Genomic DNA, 17,728 nt, shown 5'->3' with positions numbered 1-17,728 from the left:
GCCAGGCATACAAAAATGTTTCAACATACTAAATTATTTGTATTTTTAAGCTCTACAAAATTATTTGGAAAGAAAATACAAAATTTCGTGTTTTTGAGGTAAAAAAATGAGAAAATATATTTTTACCCCATAAACCCCCCTTCCTATTATAGTCCGATCATGCTGATTCCCGAACTCGTAATAAACGTAGGTTTACGCGTATGTGCCAAATTAAATCAAAATCTGATTATTTTGGCTCGAGTTGCTGCGCCGGACACAAACACACATGAATTGGAACGAATGGTGTTTTTGACCTCTGGAGACCTCAAAACGAAAAGGTAAATGGGCCCCGGGCCCCAGGTATTATCATACCTTCGGTAATAGCTTATTTCCTAGGCTATATGGGAAATCCGAAAAAATCACAAAAGAGATTCTCATTGGAATAATACAGCAGGTGATTAGCGAAGCCCTAGGGTTAGACAGTTTGTTGCAAGTGTGAAGTGTAAAGAGCACAACATTGTGGCAATAACATCTGCTATCACTCTGATAAGAGGTTATTTGTAGATAACAGATGAACAACTTCCGTGTGCCAGCTATCACTGCTTGGCATTGTAACAATTCCTATGTAAATGTGCCAGTAGGCCATCTTCAACTTCATTAAAGTAGGATTTTTTTAACACAAGTTGTAAGATAAAACGATTTATTAGCAGGATAAAAATTCATACAAATACTTTTCAAAGTATAATTGATTCTCTCAGTGGAGTGAGATGATTAACGGTCGCTAAGAGGCTTTAAAATATTGGCTAAACAATACGAATAATTATTCCAAAATGGTTATTTTGTTTTTTTACCTTATTTTTGTAGCCCTGCTTTCTTATTCCAGAACAGCTGATGTTTTGTTACTAGGCATTGTTGTTATGTAAAATATGCCGTTATGAAGTGCCATTCAATCAGAAAAAATTTCCAAACTACAAACACCGTTTTCAAACTTTATGAGAAAGTCCGATTGGCTTATTTTTTGTAAATGCTCGTGGCGATGCAGTTATAGTCGATGAGGACGTGAATGCCAGATGATAAGCGATTTCTTCAATATTGTGGGTTCGATTTGAACAACTTATGGCTTCAACAAGAAGGGGCTACAGCTCAAGAAACCCTGCAGTTTGCTCAGCCAAAGTTTCCTGTACGACTGCTCATTTTTTGACCAGCAAGATCATGTTCCCTCACTTCGGTAGATTATTTCCTCTAGGGTTACTTGAAGTTTAAGGTTTACTTAAACAAGCATAACTGGAATCCGAAGCTGATGGTAGAATTTAAGAGAATTGCTCTTAATTTCACAAGAATTTAACACACAAATTTTAGAAGTTTTAACAGTGATATTGCATGTTTAATTTCAGTCTCTAAAAAATGATTTTACACAAAGATACAGCAAGTAAGTTAACTGTAACGAATATTATTTAGTTTTAAATTCTAACCTCAAACTGAATCAACCTATACATACTGCAATACCCATGGCTATTACTGACAAGAGTTATTTCTGTCTTTTTAGAAAGGTTCTACATTTTCTCCGTAGATGCTAGCCTCGTTTTATGACATGTTTAGCGCAGGTACTGGGTAATATAGGGGTCTACTACCATATACAAGACTTGTTGAAATATTATTCTCGAGCTGGGAACAGTACTATTAATTTCAAATGCAATTTATCTGTTTGTAAACTCTTTAGTGCATAGCGTGTACCGGTTTGAGCTCGGTGGAAACAAGCCAATTAATTAGAAAAGGTTGATGATAGTGGGACTGTGGCGCAACGACAGAGCAGAACCATCGACTTGGATACCAAAGTAGATACTGTGTCAAGCTATATGGACATCAGATGTTGCTAATTATAAATTCAAATTGAACACCGCCAATTAATCAACTAAGACATAGTAAGTATTTCATACAGCAGCAGTATGGGCGCTTGGGTTTACTGTTTGTTTCTCAAACTGGACATAACAATGTATCATAGCTATTACTTGTTTAAGAAAACCCAATACTTGTTTAAGTAAAAGGGGTTAATTTAGTCAACAAAAGCACACTCAACAGCTACTAGCATAAAATATAAGTAAAATCAGGCTCAGATCTCACAATAGGATGAGAAACGCTCTGTTCAAAAATGACATGCAGGTCAACGTAAATACCTCTGGTTTGTAAAGGTGAGTGAGTGACCAGTTAGGAAATTAAAGATACGTCAAAAATACATTATGCAACCTGAAACCAAATAAGATTATTTCTTTGTCCACAGTGAAAACGTAGAGAAAAACTGAATTCAACAGTTTCCTAACGTCAAGACAAATCTTAGTAAGAACAATATTTTGACAGACGGAAATTTGCATTATAAAACTAACAAAACGGTTAAACTAGATAACAAATCCGTGCTGACATCGATCAACAGCCGCAGCCACAAAAAAACTGAACTGTCCACAAACGTGTTGGGAGATTTACATTATTCCTACCGCTGGATTTCAAGAGTTCTACGCCCGCGAGACCAAGCGTGTGGTCTGTACTTTTTAATTATTTTTTACGGAGCTGGTATATTCTAAACAATCCTCATAATCGATCATGCAATTTAATAACCATTGCAACACAAAACATCGTCAATTGTGCTAAAATAGTGTTAATGGTACGTATATAGCAAATAATGATATTAGTACTGCACTAGTTTTACAATTTTAAATTAATTTGCATATCAAAGTACTGTAAGCGGAAAAAGTGATATAAAATAAAAACTATGTATTAGTCCATTCATACCTAAGGATATTTAATCGGCATTAATGGCATATCAAACTCTGCGTATCATTAAAAACTAATAGAGAACGTAGACTTTTGGCAAACCCAATTAGATTATCTTCTACTTAATCCTCCTTTGACAAAAACTGCTACATATTGTCCGTACAGATAGGATTTCTGTTTCAGAATCCCAAGTGTTGTTATACCAATAGACGTTTGAAAACATTAAAAGTCTTTCGTCAAATTACCATTAGATCTCTCCAAAGAGTCAAGTTACAACTCATATTCTGAGCCTTGTAGCTTGTATCAGGTCGAGATACTAAGGCAAGATGAAATATGTTCAGAATGTTCCCGAATGTAGCATGTTTACTTAGCTGTCGTTATGTTTACTTGCGTAATGACTAAGCTACACACGTACAAACATTACGTATGTGTTGTGGATTGTGGAAGTCCATTCACTCAACTATACTCACAAACTCACTCTAGCCAACCCCGACAGTTGATAATTAATACAGCCATACAGTACTGTTGTTCCATAAAAAGCACATTGTTCATAATCGTATGTTAAAACTGTGGGCAATTTAAATATTCCCGTATGGTTTTATCAGTTGACTTTACTGTGCTAGGCTTTTATGAGTTATTGAGGGGTTCATACGATTTCAAAAATGTCATATAGCAGTAATTCACTGGTGAAATGATATATGGGCGATAAATTGTATTTTTCCACACTCTGTTCTACAATAATACTAGTTTTACCATTAGGAAGTACACAAGGTCAGGAGTAGGCTATATGGATATGGACAATACATTTAAACTTTGCAGTACCCTATTTTACAATTTTGGATAATAGGTAAAAACTCGAGCTTAAACGGTCATTCCACTGGTGAATTGACCCTTCAAAAATTGAATTTTATTTCTATGCAATTTTTTACGATCATTGTGACTTATATTCGAATGGAAATTGCATATGTAACGATTTTTACCATCAATATGTCAAACGCAAACGTTAAATGCGTTAAACTGAATGTTGTTTGGTCTGAGATTTTCCCGCAAACTGCCCAGGACGAGAAATGTTAAAATTAAAAATAATATAATTTGTTAATTGATTATGCTGCTATCATTTTTACACTGTTAATCCGCCTTACAAATTGTGTGTTAAGACTAAGCAAATTCCATAAATATGAGTACCGGTAGTGTACAATATTTTAGTGCGTTCCAATTCTTATCACAGGTCTCGTCGATGCAAATGCACATTATTGTTGTTCTAGGCTGCCTTCTTTGCTCAGTGACTGTTGTGTTGGGTGTCTTTTCTAAGAGCACATACTATAGTGAGAGTTTATTGATTTGTTTCCCGACGGCATAGCCACTTTACAGTAGAAAATTTGTTGTATATTATTGAGTGCCCGTGTACCAAGAAGTATGTAACCTAGAAAATTAGATTCGAAATGGTTTTGATATTCGATGATTGGCTGGCATAGCAAGGCTTGAAGTCTTGTAAAATGTTGTTTTGAATGCATTCTCAACTTCTCACAAGCAAAAAGCGAACAGAAAGTTAAATCTCCGTTACAAAATACGAAGAAAATCGCTTCTAGCGAAGAGTCTTCAGTAAAAGACTGCGCGGTGCCGTCGTCGCTATTTCCGATGTAAAATATTAGAAGACGCCACAAACGTGAAGGAGGGGGAACTGTGGTTGGCAAAGGTCGGATATATCCAACAGATTACACACTAGCAACAGCAAGATGCATGGCTGCAAGTGTTGCAACTTTGCAAGTGGCTATAAGATAAACAAACAGCCGGATCGTGCGATGCAAGGCTAGAGTGGCAAAACTAACGCTCAGCGCTACCTGTCGTGTAAGACAGCAACTAACTCTGCTTGTCGGTAGCGCAGAACAGCGACATTAAAAAGATCGGTAATGTAGTTCGTATTACTGTCCCGTGTAACTGATCTGCAGTTCATGGTCGGAGTAGGAACCTTAAAAATAACAGTATAAATTTAATATAATATTGGTTTCTTTCTAATTTAACTTGAAAACATCCAAAATATGTCAGATATTTTCTGATCTTCATATCCATATGGCATAAAGAGAGTTATCAAAATTCCTTTTCTTTAATTTGCTGATGATATAAAACTTGTGGAATTCTCATCCCTCCTTTAAAAATCAATTCGCTCAGTTAAGCCTGATAACAATTTTGTCTTTTGCCATTTATATTATATACTCGAACTCTAGTAAATAAAAAGGCAATACAATTATTTCGGAGGATAGAAATTATCGCGACTGAGAAACTAATAAATAAGCAACGTCCTTATCATAATACAAAACATAAATACATACACGCAATTAGATTTTAAAAATAATGTGACACGACTAAATTTAACTTTTTTACTCTTAACTGGAGTATTCGAATTTAAACTAAACCCCATCTACAATTCCATTCTTCTCCTGCTAGGAGTGTCCCAAGAGGAAAGTATTAAATTTCAGTTACTATTCAACTCCCATCATTTGAAGATTGGCCAATCAATTTCAGTGGTTATCAAACTCCTATACAATTTAATATAAATAATTGTAGCGTTTATAAAACTTGTAATGCACGAGCATTCGTACAGTAGAACTCAACCCGCATTTCTAGAGTTGTCAAATCCTCGCTAATAATGTCAATGTTAGTCCCCTATCAATAACAATAAAACTAACGATTCTTGGGCTAACCGCGACCCAAATACGACCGAGTCGCTCTTCACGCGCTCCTCTCTATAAACTGTTCAACCTAATCAATTTTCGATTAATCCTTTTAAGATTTGGTTTTTGAAACCTAAAAAATAGTAATCGCCATTCTTTAACTGTTTTGAGAACAAACATAAGTTAGGTTTTTTATTAGGGTTGTAAGATATATGTATGGTTCATGTATGTCTTTAAAGATGATAGAAAATACTGATGGTACCACAATGATGGTGTTTGCTTTACTGTATAATTTATACAGTAAATTAGACTAGTAGATTTTCCCCTTGCTTTGCATTATTCAGATAACTTAGATCCTTTAAAGCTACTTTATTATAGCTATTTTTTTTAAATTTTAAATCAAGAACGTTTAAGGAAATAACATAGTAAAAATTCAACGTGGCAAATGGAACTTCCCTTAGCATGTTTGTTGCAGCAACCCTGATTTTGAATCAACAATTTTAAAGTGTACATACAGTCACGGAAAGCTTTTGTAGACAATGAATGAATCAGATATGTAAACCAGATATGTAAACACCATAAATTTTCTTTTGTTTCCATGGAGACGAATCAATATTTACTTGCCAAAGCTCAACCATGAAGCATTGAAAGTTCGTGGAGCAGAGTCCTAGGTCTCTAGTATCCCTCGGTGGTATCTTAGAGTAAAATGTCTTTCAAATTTAGTCCTGTAATTTTTTGAATGTTGTTGGCAATACTGACATCCAACTGTCGTGTATAACTTACAAAAACTTAAATTTGTTATATATCTTCATTTAAAACAAAGACATGAAGTATCAATTTAATATTTACCATACACGCAAAGGTTTGTGGGAGTAGAAACTTACGAAAACAGAGGTAAAGGTTTCATGTTTTAGCCAGTGTTATACTATGTTTTAAACTTCGCGTATGAATATTGGAGGAATATCTTCAAAACAGAAAAAGTCGACCTTACCTGAAAGACCTAACTTTGTTTTGTTTTTATATTAATGGAAATATGCCTTAAGGTTGCAGCAACATTATCACATTGATAAAAGCACAGATGGTATTAACAGGACTTAAACACAAACATACAAGAACAAAAATTATGAGTACTAACAGTAAGAACATTCAAAAAGCTTAAATTGATCTCTGAACAACCGGGTCACAATACCCATTGCTAAAAGACATTGGTAATTGACAACATTCGAAGACAGGACCTTCTGGACCTTCAAGGACTGATGTCATGAGCACTAACCACTAGACAATTCCAAATTACTTTTAAAGGTATTTATAGGAGCAGTCTGGCACAGGTTGGTTTAGTAAGTAGACCTAATGAGCAGTTGTACTGGGAACTGGGGAATAACTAGATTAACACCTCACAAACCAGTAACATCAACATGGAACCCACTAACACAACACTATTGGTCTAAATCTTAAATCAAACTTAACTAGTGTACCTGTTGCTCGAATTCGAGCAATTGCGGAGCATTGCAGGCGACTCAAAGATTATGGAAATACTTACGATCTACACAACAGTTAGATATCAAAATCTTTTGTAAATATCTTATCTTTTTTCAAAAAGCTGATCTTGTTTTTTTAATGTTTTTAGTGTAAAAAAAATATTTCTATTTCTTTTACCTGGATGTGTTCTATGACTTTTTCTATGTTTCCATTGTTTGCAAATCGGTTACCTATATCAATGATTGCTCAAGAAATGTAGCACAGTGTTAATTCAGTTTTATTTTTAGCCTATATCAAATTGTCCAGGATTTCTCGCTCTTTTCCGTTGTAATAATTACACCAATCCAAGTTTCGTCTACAGATGCAATTGCCAAAGAATATCACCTAGGTACGTACAATCTCCAAGAAGTGGTAAAAAAGGCAGAAACCAACCCATACAATAGATATAAGTTAACTCCATAAGTGATATTAGGATTTTCCACTGATTTGGTAATAGAACATTATATTGCAAAACATGACACGATGCAGAAGAAAATCAATTTTAAAATCAGAAAAATCCATTACAAATGCTGTACTTTATTTTGACAAATTCAATAAATCACAATTTAAATATTAACAGCTGTTGCATTAAAAATGCATATGGTCGCAATGTAAACAAATCTGAAGAGGGAACTTTAAAGGCCTCTGGGGCAGAGCCCCAAGGGAATTTACCTTGTTTCTCTTTTGATGGCTCATCTACAGACCAAGACCTTTCTTTAGGGCCCTTTCACACGAGGCCACTGGTGGCGGCCACCGGTGGCCGCCACCAGCTACCGGCCGGGAAACTGCAGTGGATGGTACAGGCAACTTTACAAGCTACTTTACTACAGCCACTGTACAATGGTAGTTGTGAAAATGCTGTCGAACAATGAACATCTCCTTCTTCTCGCGTTGATAATAAAGAAAATAAGGCAAAGACACAGGCGTGCTATTCCAAATTGCCGGCTACTTTTCAATTTCGCAAATTAGATCTTCAGTATCAACTTTGTTTTCTATTATTTTGTTTATTCTCTTATTCTGTTGTTTTCCTTTGTCTTTTTCTTTTTCAGCAACATCCTCTTTATTTTTCTTCTGATCACCCATTTTAACAAACAAACAATTCAACACGAAAACACTCAACTACTACCATAGTGCGTTTGTCTTTGCAGTCTACACGTGAACTGATTCAAAATAGTAACTGCGCGCTCATCCACGGTGGCGGCCACTGGTTGCTACGTGTGAAAGCTCCCATTTAATTCAATGCCCCGCGACGAGTTGCCGCCACTGCAGTTGCCGGCGGTGGCCGACTAGCAGTTGCGCGAGGAGACACTGCTCGGCCACTGTGTAGTGGCGGGCAACTGCAGTGGCTGTGTGTGAAAGGTCCCATTTAAAATAATGTTGAAGCTGTGGCGGGCAACCAGTGGCGGCCACCGGTGGCGGCCACCAGTTGCCTCGTGTGAAAGGGCCCTTAGAGACCCCTACCAAGTTTCTACGCCCAGCCGTTCTCTCAAATTAGCTGCGACAAAAACCCCGTTTTTCCTCCATAAGAATAACATGGGATGGGAAATTTAAGGCCACTGGGGCAGAGCCCCAAGGAAGTTCACCCCGTTTCTCTTTTGATGCTACAGACCAAGACCTTTCTTTAGACACCCCTACCGATTTTCTACGCCCAGCCGTTCTCTCAAAATAGCTGTCACAAAGAAAAACAGTTTCAAATTAATATATAGATTTGACAAGGCTGAATCCAGTTGAAGTCCATACAAATTGTACTACGTTTAATTTGAACGGCATCTGTAAAATGTTCATCCTATGATCTGTTATAATCTGACCAAAAAAGGAGACATCATCATTCAGAATTCTGGAAGGGCAGTTGTCTAGCATAAGGAACCATGAAGATGTTGCTGGGTAAGCTATAGTCCAGGAAGACAAAAAGTGCAAGAAAATGTGATCACAAGGCCAAGAACACAGCTCGGTTCTACAGCTCTTAGGATTCACAAAGACACTAAAGGCTGAAGGTCTGATTCAAGGTAGGCTATGTTACAAAATGTCAAAATGGCAAAGCAGCAAATAATCCCAATCCCTCAGCACAAAAAGTGCCATTGAAGCATACACATTACACAGGTCGTTTCTTCCAGTCAAAAAGTTTTACAGCATTTTCTTAGGATCGAACTGGCAACTATTGGGCAAAATGTACAATTTGGGCTAAAATATGGGATTAAATGTTTATTAGAAATCACTGTACAAGAGTGTTGCCAATAAAACACACATAAATGCAGGCTTCATAATTACAATTAATTAAGAAGTTAACCTGCAGTATTTAAAAGGGCATAAAATAAGTGGAAGAAGTATTTACTTATTTTCAGAATTACTAGTTCCCACAGAATATAAAGAGAAAAGTAAATATTTAAGATACATTATCTGTTTGTTAGCCTGGTATTATGTAGATAACCACTGTGTATCTTCTACATTCATAGCTTTGAAATGTCCCATTACTTGTCCAAAAAATAGGGTTGTTTGTAAAATATTAAATTTGTTAAGTGTGTGTTTCTGACAGGTAGGCTGCAAAATAATAATAAAATAATAGTCTTTGTTGATTAATTAATCTTGTAACTAGGCCTACTTGAACCATAAAGTTTCAAAATATAATAGGTAGGCTATGTGTGAATAGAATTATAAATACTATCAACTACATAGATCAACAGACATTAGCTGCCAAAAATTTTGGAAAAAACTTCAGGATTTTTATGTGAATCCAAAAATTAATTTCAAGTTTATTGACTTGATTTATTTGACTAGTAATAAAGCACCACACAAAAGTGGTTAACTGTAAAAAAATGTATAAAATAACAAATACATAAGATGTGAAAATAACCGACTAAAGTTATTAGAGAAGGTTATAAGCCTGCATCCAATAGGTACCAATTGTGCGTCCCCAGTATTATGAGTACCAAGACTTTAAATAAAAAAAATTTGTAATTATTTTTATTTCTAAATGGGATCACCCATCAATTCTTCAAAACTTGGCAGACAATAACGAAAATTGGCAGCGACTTATTATAGCAATTTTATAGCTTTGCAAGATTTTTATTTGAGTTAAATAAAAATTTATACTTTTAAGGAAAACGGGAATGCAATAATGTAGACTGCAGACCTCCCAGTACACTTGGATGACAATGGACTTATTACACAGGAATGTGGAATGTGACAAGGCAATGTGTTACCCAGCCTATCTCCCCACTCCCATCTTACACATGTAGGTCTAAAAGTGTCACAAGTAGTCTAATATAAAACCAGTGTTATCTTTTGGATCATCTAAAAAGCTAATCTTCAATCCCAAACTTGCATATGAGCAATGTTTTTTTCTGCTATTGTTGCACACCTGATATTAATTAGTGTCTGTTATACCATAGACAAAAAGGATTAAAATTATAGACAGCCAGCCGTGCTGCAGTTACCGCTGGGAGCGCCACATAGTTACGGCGTACACGCTACGTAAACTACACGGCGCTCCCAGCAGAACCTATGGTAACCATGGTGACCGCAGCATGGCTGACAGTCTATTTCATTCTTTTTGTCTATGATTATACCCTTTGAATTGCTATTTCTTAGGAACTCCTGAATTTCAAAAAGTTCCTGAATATTATAAATAGGTACCAGTACTGATTGATATCTTTGCTGAAATGCCAGCAACTTAAATTGAATAGCTTAAAAAAACATTAATTTAAAACATGAACATTAGTACTACCAATTCAAAAAAACATTAGTTTAAAACATGAACGTTAGTAGGCCTACTATAGTTCGGCCGCTTAGAAAACGACCTGCGCGCTAATGCTAAACCAATGCTGGAGGAGTTCGCTTTCTAAGCGGCCGAACTATACCATTAGTACCATTGTAGGGTCATATGAACAGGATATAACTTTATGCATAGGCCATAGTCCTATTTTGTTTTGTATGTAAGTACTGTACCGGTACATACACTTTTAATTTTTTGCATGTATATTTTAGAAAAAGTGTATGACTTTTAAGTTTTTGAGCCCTAGGGAGTATTTTTTATAGATTTTTATATGCCTATAGGCTTGTGATCATTTTTTTTCTCTCATCATAAGAACAAAAAACCTAAGTCATGATTAAAAAAGTAAGTTTTTGGTGTATAAACACGTATTAAGTTTAATTTTTAGCCCTCTTTCACACCAGTGTGGTTAGAGCCTGCACTGGATCGTCAATCCGGTCTGGCCATTTCACATTAGTTGCCCGGATCTGGGCTTTTGCAGGCTTAAATTTGTGATTTTTGGGTGTAACTTATTCAAGATTGAAATGAATAACAGTAAAGTGGTATGTGTTATACTTGTTGTGTATCCTAAAAGAAAAAACAACGCTCCTGTGATAAATAAGTTAGGAACTATTTAGTATTGAAGAAGTACGGGTGAATTCATGTTGATTAATTGTATTTAAAAAAAAGCTATGGTCACAGCTACGGAGTGATGAAGGGAAGATCTTAAACTCCAGTAGAATGTCCACGGCAATCAGACTTTTACTCTAAACACACCTCTCACTCCCACCATGCTCCATTACTAAAACACAATAACATCTAAACCTGGGACTGATTATTTTTCTTCTGTTGCCATTGGTTCCAGAGGGGAAAAACAACAAAACTGTAGATCAAATTTTGATATAGTCTATGCATGTAACCTACAATGCATGTATAAACTTTACCGGCATGAGGTTTTAGCTAAAAAAAACACTTTGTTAATCATTATCAAAATTATTTACATTTCTCAACAGTTATTATGATTGTAAAGTGTTTTGTAATATGGGAAATAAATTCATTTATTCATTATCATTACCTTCCCTGTATAAGCGAAACCGAATGTCTTAAAAAATAAAGTTATTTAAATATGGAATAATTCAGGTACATGTTTAATGAAATATTTTAATAACAATATACCTAATCAAGTATAAATGGAAATTTTAATTTGTTGTCTCAGGGTGTAAGTCCAACATCACTGGCCTACAAAACAAACCAAAATACAACAGGTTTACTTGACCAACTAATCAAGTGCTCGTTGTCAATTTCTTCTGCCTTACATACAAACATTTCGTATGTTTAGAAGAAAAAATTGGAGAACCACTGCACTCAGCCACTGATAAAGACAAACTGGGAAAACTACTGATTAACGTCCAAGGTGAAACCAGCCTGGGACGCATAAGTGTAGATAACTGGACCCGCATTGACAGTTTAGGATTGTCCGGGCCTAACCGCACTAGTGTGAAAGCTCCTACAAGATCCAATAGTCACTTCAGAATCGTTTCAACTGATACAGGCCCGGACTTTGCCCCAATGGAGTGAAAGAAGTATTAAGCATCATAGTTCACTTCCTGATTGGAGCTGTAGCAGACCAACAATTCTCCTACTGTTTAACTTGAGCTGTCCAATGATTTATTCTGGGTGAACATATGCCCCTGTCACAATCAGGTAAAATTCCTCACAAGATGCAAACAATATACCGAGGGCAGGATTCAAACCCAAAACTCAAGGGTCATGGTTCTAAACTTTATTTCTAAGTAGAAACAAATAACAAGCATATATTTTTGGGGTTTTTGTGATTTGCTCACAAATTAAATGGTCATCAGAAGCTTAAAATTGTTTTAGTTAGGCTACGTTCGATAGCCCCGGTTACCAAGTTGCAAATAAGTCAGTGCTCGCCTACTAATTACTGCTTTGTATTCAATACAGTAGACTCCCTCTTATCCGGACTCCTCGGGACCGATGCCAGTCCGGAACGGGTTTTCCGGTTAAACCGACGTCCCTAAAATCTCATTAAAACGGACAGTTTAAATGCATACTCTACAGTATGACTTAAAATTAGAAGAGCATTTGTATTTAGACACATAATCACTGATTTCAAATCTTTCCCAAGAGAACAGTCGTTTCAGTACTGCCCACTTCCTACCAATCTAGTCCGGTTAAACCGATAAAAATTATCCGTATAAAGAGATGTCACTTCTACCGAGCGTAGTCTGGTCAAAAACCGATGTCTGGTTAAAAGGTGTCCAGATAAGAGGGAGTCTACTGTAATAAGAAAACTATGTTTTGACAGTTGGAATACAATCACATTGTCACTGGTACAAGCTATGTTAAACCATATTTTTTAAATACAGTAGAGTCCTGGTTATCTGACCTAAGTTAAACGGACCATGGCAAGGTCAGATATAGGCAAGAAGGCAAGAAGATATTAAAGAAAAGACTGTAGGCTACCTAATAAAAATCATTGTCGGCTAACTTCAAACGTGTGAAAATTTTTAAATTCCTAAAGATTACAGTATTGTAACAGTAGGCCTACATATGTTGTCTACAAATTACATCAAGTAGCCTATCCCACAAGCTTCAGACGCAGCCATGCGAGCAAGTACAATTTTTACACCATTGTATTGCTTACTCTCCTCCCCCCCCCCCCCCCCATTACGATTCTTGCCATAGGTCGGCCGGTTAGAAAACGACCTCCTCGTAGCATTGGGTGCGAGAGAGAGATACCAAGCTGTGGGAGTGAGACAGACTATGGATCTTCTCCCACTCCGCTGCTGCCCCACCCTACCCGAACACACGCCCCCTTAAATTGCAACTAAAATATTAACAGCAATTAAATAATACAGCTAAACAAAATTTAAACAAATACGCGGAGAGGGGGAACATACCCTCCCTTGCCGTTACCTCCCCTACATGCGCTAAATTTTTTAGCGCAGGTCGCTTTATAACCTGCCGACCTATAGTTCTCTGTGCAACAATAAGTTTTGCTTTAACTTACCTAGGCTAATAGATAGTGAGAAGGTAAGACACAATTTATTTGGATTAAGTGTAGGCCTAGGCCTAACGTCAAAATTCTGCCAGTAAGCTACAAGGATGCAGAACGTGAAAGCAAACTATCTTAGTTCTGTAGGTAATCATACTAAGACATATTGTAAGCAGGGCTTGTGTACATTGTAAAATCTCAAAATTGGAATCTAGCCAGAGCCCTAACATAAGTTATGGGTTGAAATATTCATATCCTATTCGACCAGTAGCTACAAATTTTTAAATCCCATGAAAACTTTAACTTATTTGATACCGTACTGAAGGCTAGGCTACAGAATTGCTTGTTTGACACTAGGTCTAAGTCAACTTTTAATTTAGGCTACACAAATTGGGCTTTTCTAGGTTAGCGGACAAGAAACACTAGCTTTAGGCCTAATGATTTAGATTCAGGATGGAATTAGAAAAAATGTTCATCCATCAAAAATGTTAACCCACTAGTTTAGTTTGAGCGTCAATGCAATAAACCAACTTAAGTTAGGGCCTATTTACAATAGTCTAAGATGTTGTTTTAAAAATTGCACATGTAGGATAGGTTACAGAATTATTTGAAAGTCTAGGCGCACAGTTGTTATTAAGGTCTCAGCCCAATACACTGAAATAAATAAAATATGAGTATAATAAGGTTAGCTCCTATTTTTTGGGAGAAATTAGCCTAGGTACTACTGAAGGTCAATAAGAAAACAATATGGAATGAATGGTAGGCCTAACTTATTCAAATTTTTACACGGCTATCAGCTAGCCTAAATAAAACTTTACTTTCATTAAGATTATAGGCTATCATAGAAAAACCTAGGATTGAATAGAAATACAGGCCTACACATTCTAAATGAGCCTAGGGGATTTTATTGAGCTCTTATTGAAGTATCATCTGCATTGACAATACCTAAATAGCTTTGACCATGTCCCACTTTTTGACTGATGGCTACCAAAACCGGTTGAACTTAAATATAACATAATCAATTATTTATTGGAGCTAACTCTCCTGTAATTAGAACTGCATTAAAAGAAACATTAAGATAACTGCTGACGATATAAAAATAGCTCATAAACATTTGACTCTAACCTGATCTCAGTCTTTACTATCCACAATGTCTTCAGTCTTGTGTAGCAGTCTTCTCGTATGGCACATGAGGCCTCAAAAAGTGCAAATGCACTTGTTACAACTGCTAACTCATAATTTATGTCAGTCAATAGTCATTTACGAGATTTATGCCGCACAAATGAAATATTAATAAACATTAATCCTGAGAACACTGAACACCACTAACTAGACCCGCCATGTTTGAAATTTTCAATAACAAACATCCAAACAAACAGTAGACGAGAAAATCCTATGGAGAAGCTTACTACATCTGTCGGTAAAACGTTGAACTATGTTAGCGTTTGCTCATGTCTGCTTCTGCTTCACAGCTGACGCCAAGAGGTAGCGCGCGCTGTATCTTTTTCTTTTAAATTGAGTAACATTTTCATTTTATTATATAGCAACTACATTATTGTATTGTGGCAGCAAACGCAAAGCCCGGCGTTGCCCGGGCACAAAAAAATAAAATAAAATGTACAATAATGGTTATAGAATAAGTTTTTTTCTTTAGTTTTTCGTGTTCTGTTGTCGTTTCCCACGTGAAAAGAATATCTTGTGAAAAATCACCTTGTAAACAAATGTCATGTGACCACCTATTTCTAATCTAATCATACGGTATAAATTTTAAAGCCAACGACTTTACAGTAAAACAGTAAAACAGCAACTTCGTCCACGTGAAAAACCTTAAATTGAAACAGGGGGCTTGAATTTCCACCCTTGTTATAAGTACAGTAGTAACATACAACCTTCCGTTGAATACTATTACCAAACTTATCTTACCTCCGTGGCCATTAAAACCTTAAGAGGGTTTTGGCCACAACAACTATAACAATACATCTCATTTGGTCAGTGCGCAAGATTCTAAACATTACAGTGCTACTAGGATAGTTATGGTACGATCTTGATCTAAATTTATGTTTTCTACTGTCAGCCATTTGGGCCTTGGTTTTCTAGTGACCAATTGATCCTACACCTTCTGCACGATTAACATTTTCATAACTATGATCATTTTGGTATGTCGTCAGAGAGACGTTCGAGATCAAACATAAAGAGAACTATCAACACAAACCACTTATAACTTAATCAAACATGAGTTCGAAATTCCACAGCATAAACTTATATCTACAACACAACTTGATTATACGTAGGTAAGTGTTAAGGATATCAAGTAAAACGTTTCAAAATTACCTGAAAACGTAAATCCTTCACGGTAAGAAAAAACTACATTTATTAACATCATACATACAAATATTTAATACAGAACCAACGGTAAGTTGCGTTACAACTTGTAACGTAATAATATTTCATCACTAGGGCGTAAAGTAAATCTTTTGGACCCGAGCTGAAGTTTCTATATTTTGCCCGTGTGATGAACGATATTTTTCGTCATATTGCATCATTAATTTACAAACTAAGCTAGAATGCGAAAATACTTTCCATGTAAAGATAACCTCTCAAAACGACTTCCAGCTTGCTTTCGAAAGCAGCTATTTATTTTTTATATTAAGTGATCCAATTATATTTAGTCTATTACGTTTGTGTTACTGTACATTTTTCCATCGATATGTCGAATTATTAACAGGAATTCAACAATAATCCAAAACATTGCCTAATAAATCAATCCATAAATCATTTCGGTCCATATGATTGCAACAATCGAAATCCACGACTGTTTACAACAACTGACTTTTACTCCCTACAGATTACAATCAACTTTTAAAAATAAGACTTAATTGCTACAAAAAAAAAAATTAAACGCCATTATACCATTATGGTTTCGAAATTCCCATCTTTTTCAAAATTATCTTTCTTTCAAAGAAAAATCATGAAAATATCCATCAGGTGGTTGATTTAGAATCTTGAAAAAACCCTCTCGCGTTTAATATATAAGATTATAACATACTTTTCTTGGTTGATGTATTACAACTTGGAGAATGTTCGTCGATGCCCTACGAACTTTTATACTGAAGGAACTCTAGGAAATTAGTGAGTCATAGCCTAAAATAAACAAGACTGATATCAGACGATAAGCAAACAAAACGGGATCATCCCATAAGTCTGAGTAAATCTAAACTCGGAATATTATGACCCCCACCCAACAAAACCCTAGAGTCGTCAAATGATAACGTGTTGTTACGGTTTCTACATAGCGATAATAATAAAACTACAATCAATGAACAACTAATATGCGTCTCAAACATTGACGACATACACATGATAGTATAATGGCCTTTACTTTATCCAAACAACCACTCTTATAAATTTAAGCTAGTTACGGTTAGTTACAGCAGTTATTAGTTCAAACTCAATTAAGGCAATCATATATAATGGATCAAGAAAACTAATGTTCATGGAAACACAACTATCTGTTTAGTAGACAGAATAAACATAAAGATGGGTTGTGGACTTGGAAGTTATGCAAAAACGTTCATCTTTAGTACGACATTTAGATAATCTATAAATTAATAGGCAAGCATGTTTCTTTAAAATTTAGCTAAAATCTACGCATATTGGTTGAAAGATATTTTCCTGTAGATTCTCAAAAGTTAGAAAAAAAATAATTTTAAATAAAAAAAAATAGCATTGGCATTAATTTATGAGTTGCTATGATGGTGACGAGATAACGACGAAATATAAACAGAAACTACTGAACCGACTGGGCTCAAATTGCACACAAATGAAACTACAGGTCCGAGGATACATATAGAACTATTCCCACTCCGATATTGACCTAGGGCTCTGCCCCGTGGGCTTTCAAAAATCTGAGGTGAGAGATTTAAAAGTAAATATTGATTGATGGTATCCATGGTAACAAAGAACAAACCTACTAAGTTTAAAAATTGGTATATCTTTTTGACAATGCTGAGGAAGATAACAAATGCA

The 17,728-nt window shown here is 35.7% G+C and overlaps 1 protein-coding gene across 1 annotated transcript in view; it reads right to left on the bottom strand.

Moving 5' to 3' along the window:
• The window catches only part of LOC128993757 (basic helix-loop-helix ARNT-like protein 2), a 183,597-nt gene extending 168,563 nt beyond the window's left edge, over positions 1-15,034 (bottom strand). The window contains exon 1 of the mRNA XM_054417735.1: positions 14,828-15,034. The gene's annotated coding sequence lies outside the window, so the exon portion shown is untranslated. The remainder of the gene's footprint in view (positions 1-14,827) is intronic.
• Positions 15,035-17,728: the final 2,694 nt, after the last annotated feature.

Source organism: Macrosteles quadrilineatus, unplaced genomic scaffold (genome assembly GCF_028750875.1).
Source record: "Macrosteles quadrilineatus isolate MER2022 unplaced genomic scaffold, UCM_ALF_1.0 Scaffold_5__1_contigs__length_97177068, whole genome shotgun sequence".
Lineage (NCBI taxonomy): Eukaryota > Metazoa > Arthropoda > Insecta > Hemiptera > Cicadellidae > Macrosteles > Macrosteles quadrilineatus.
This window is presented reverse-complemented; position numbering and strand designations above follow the sequence as displayed.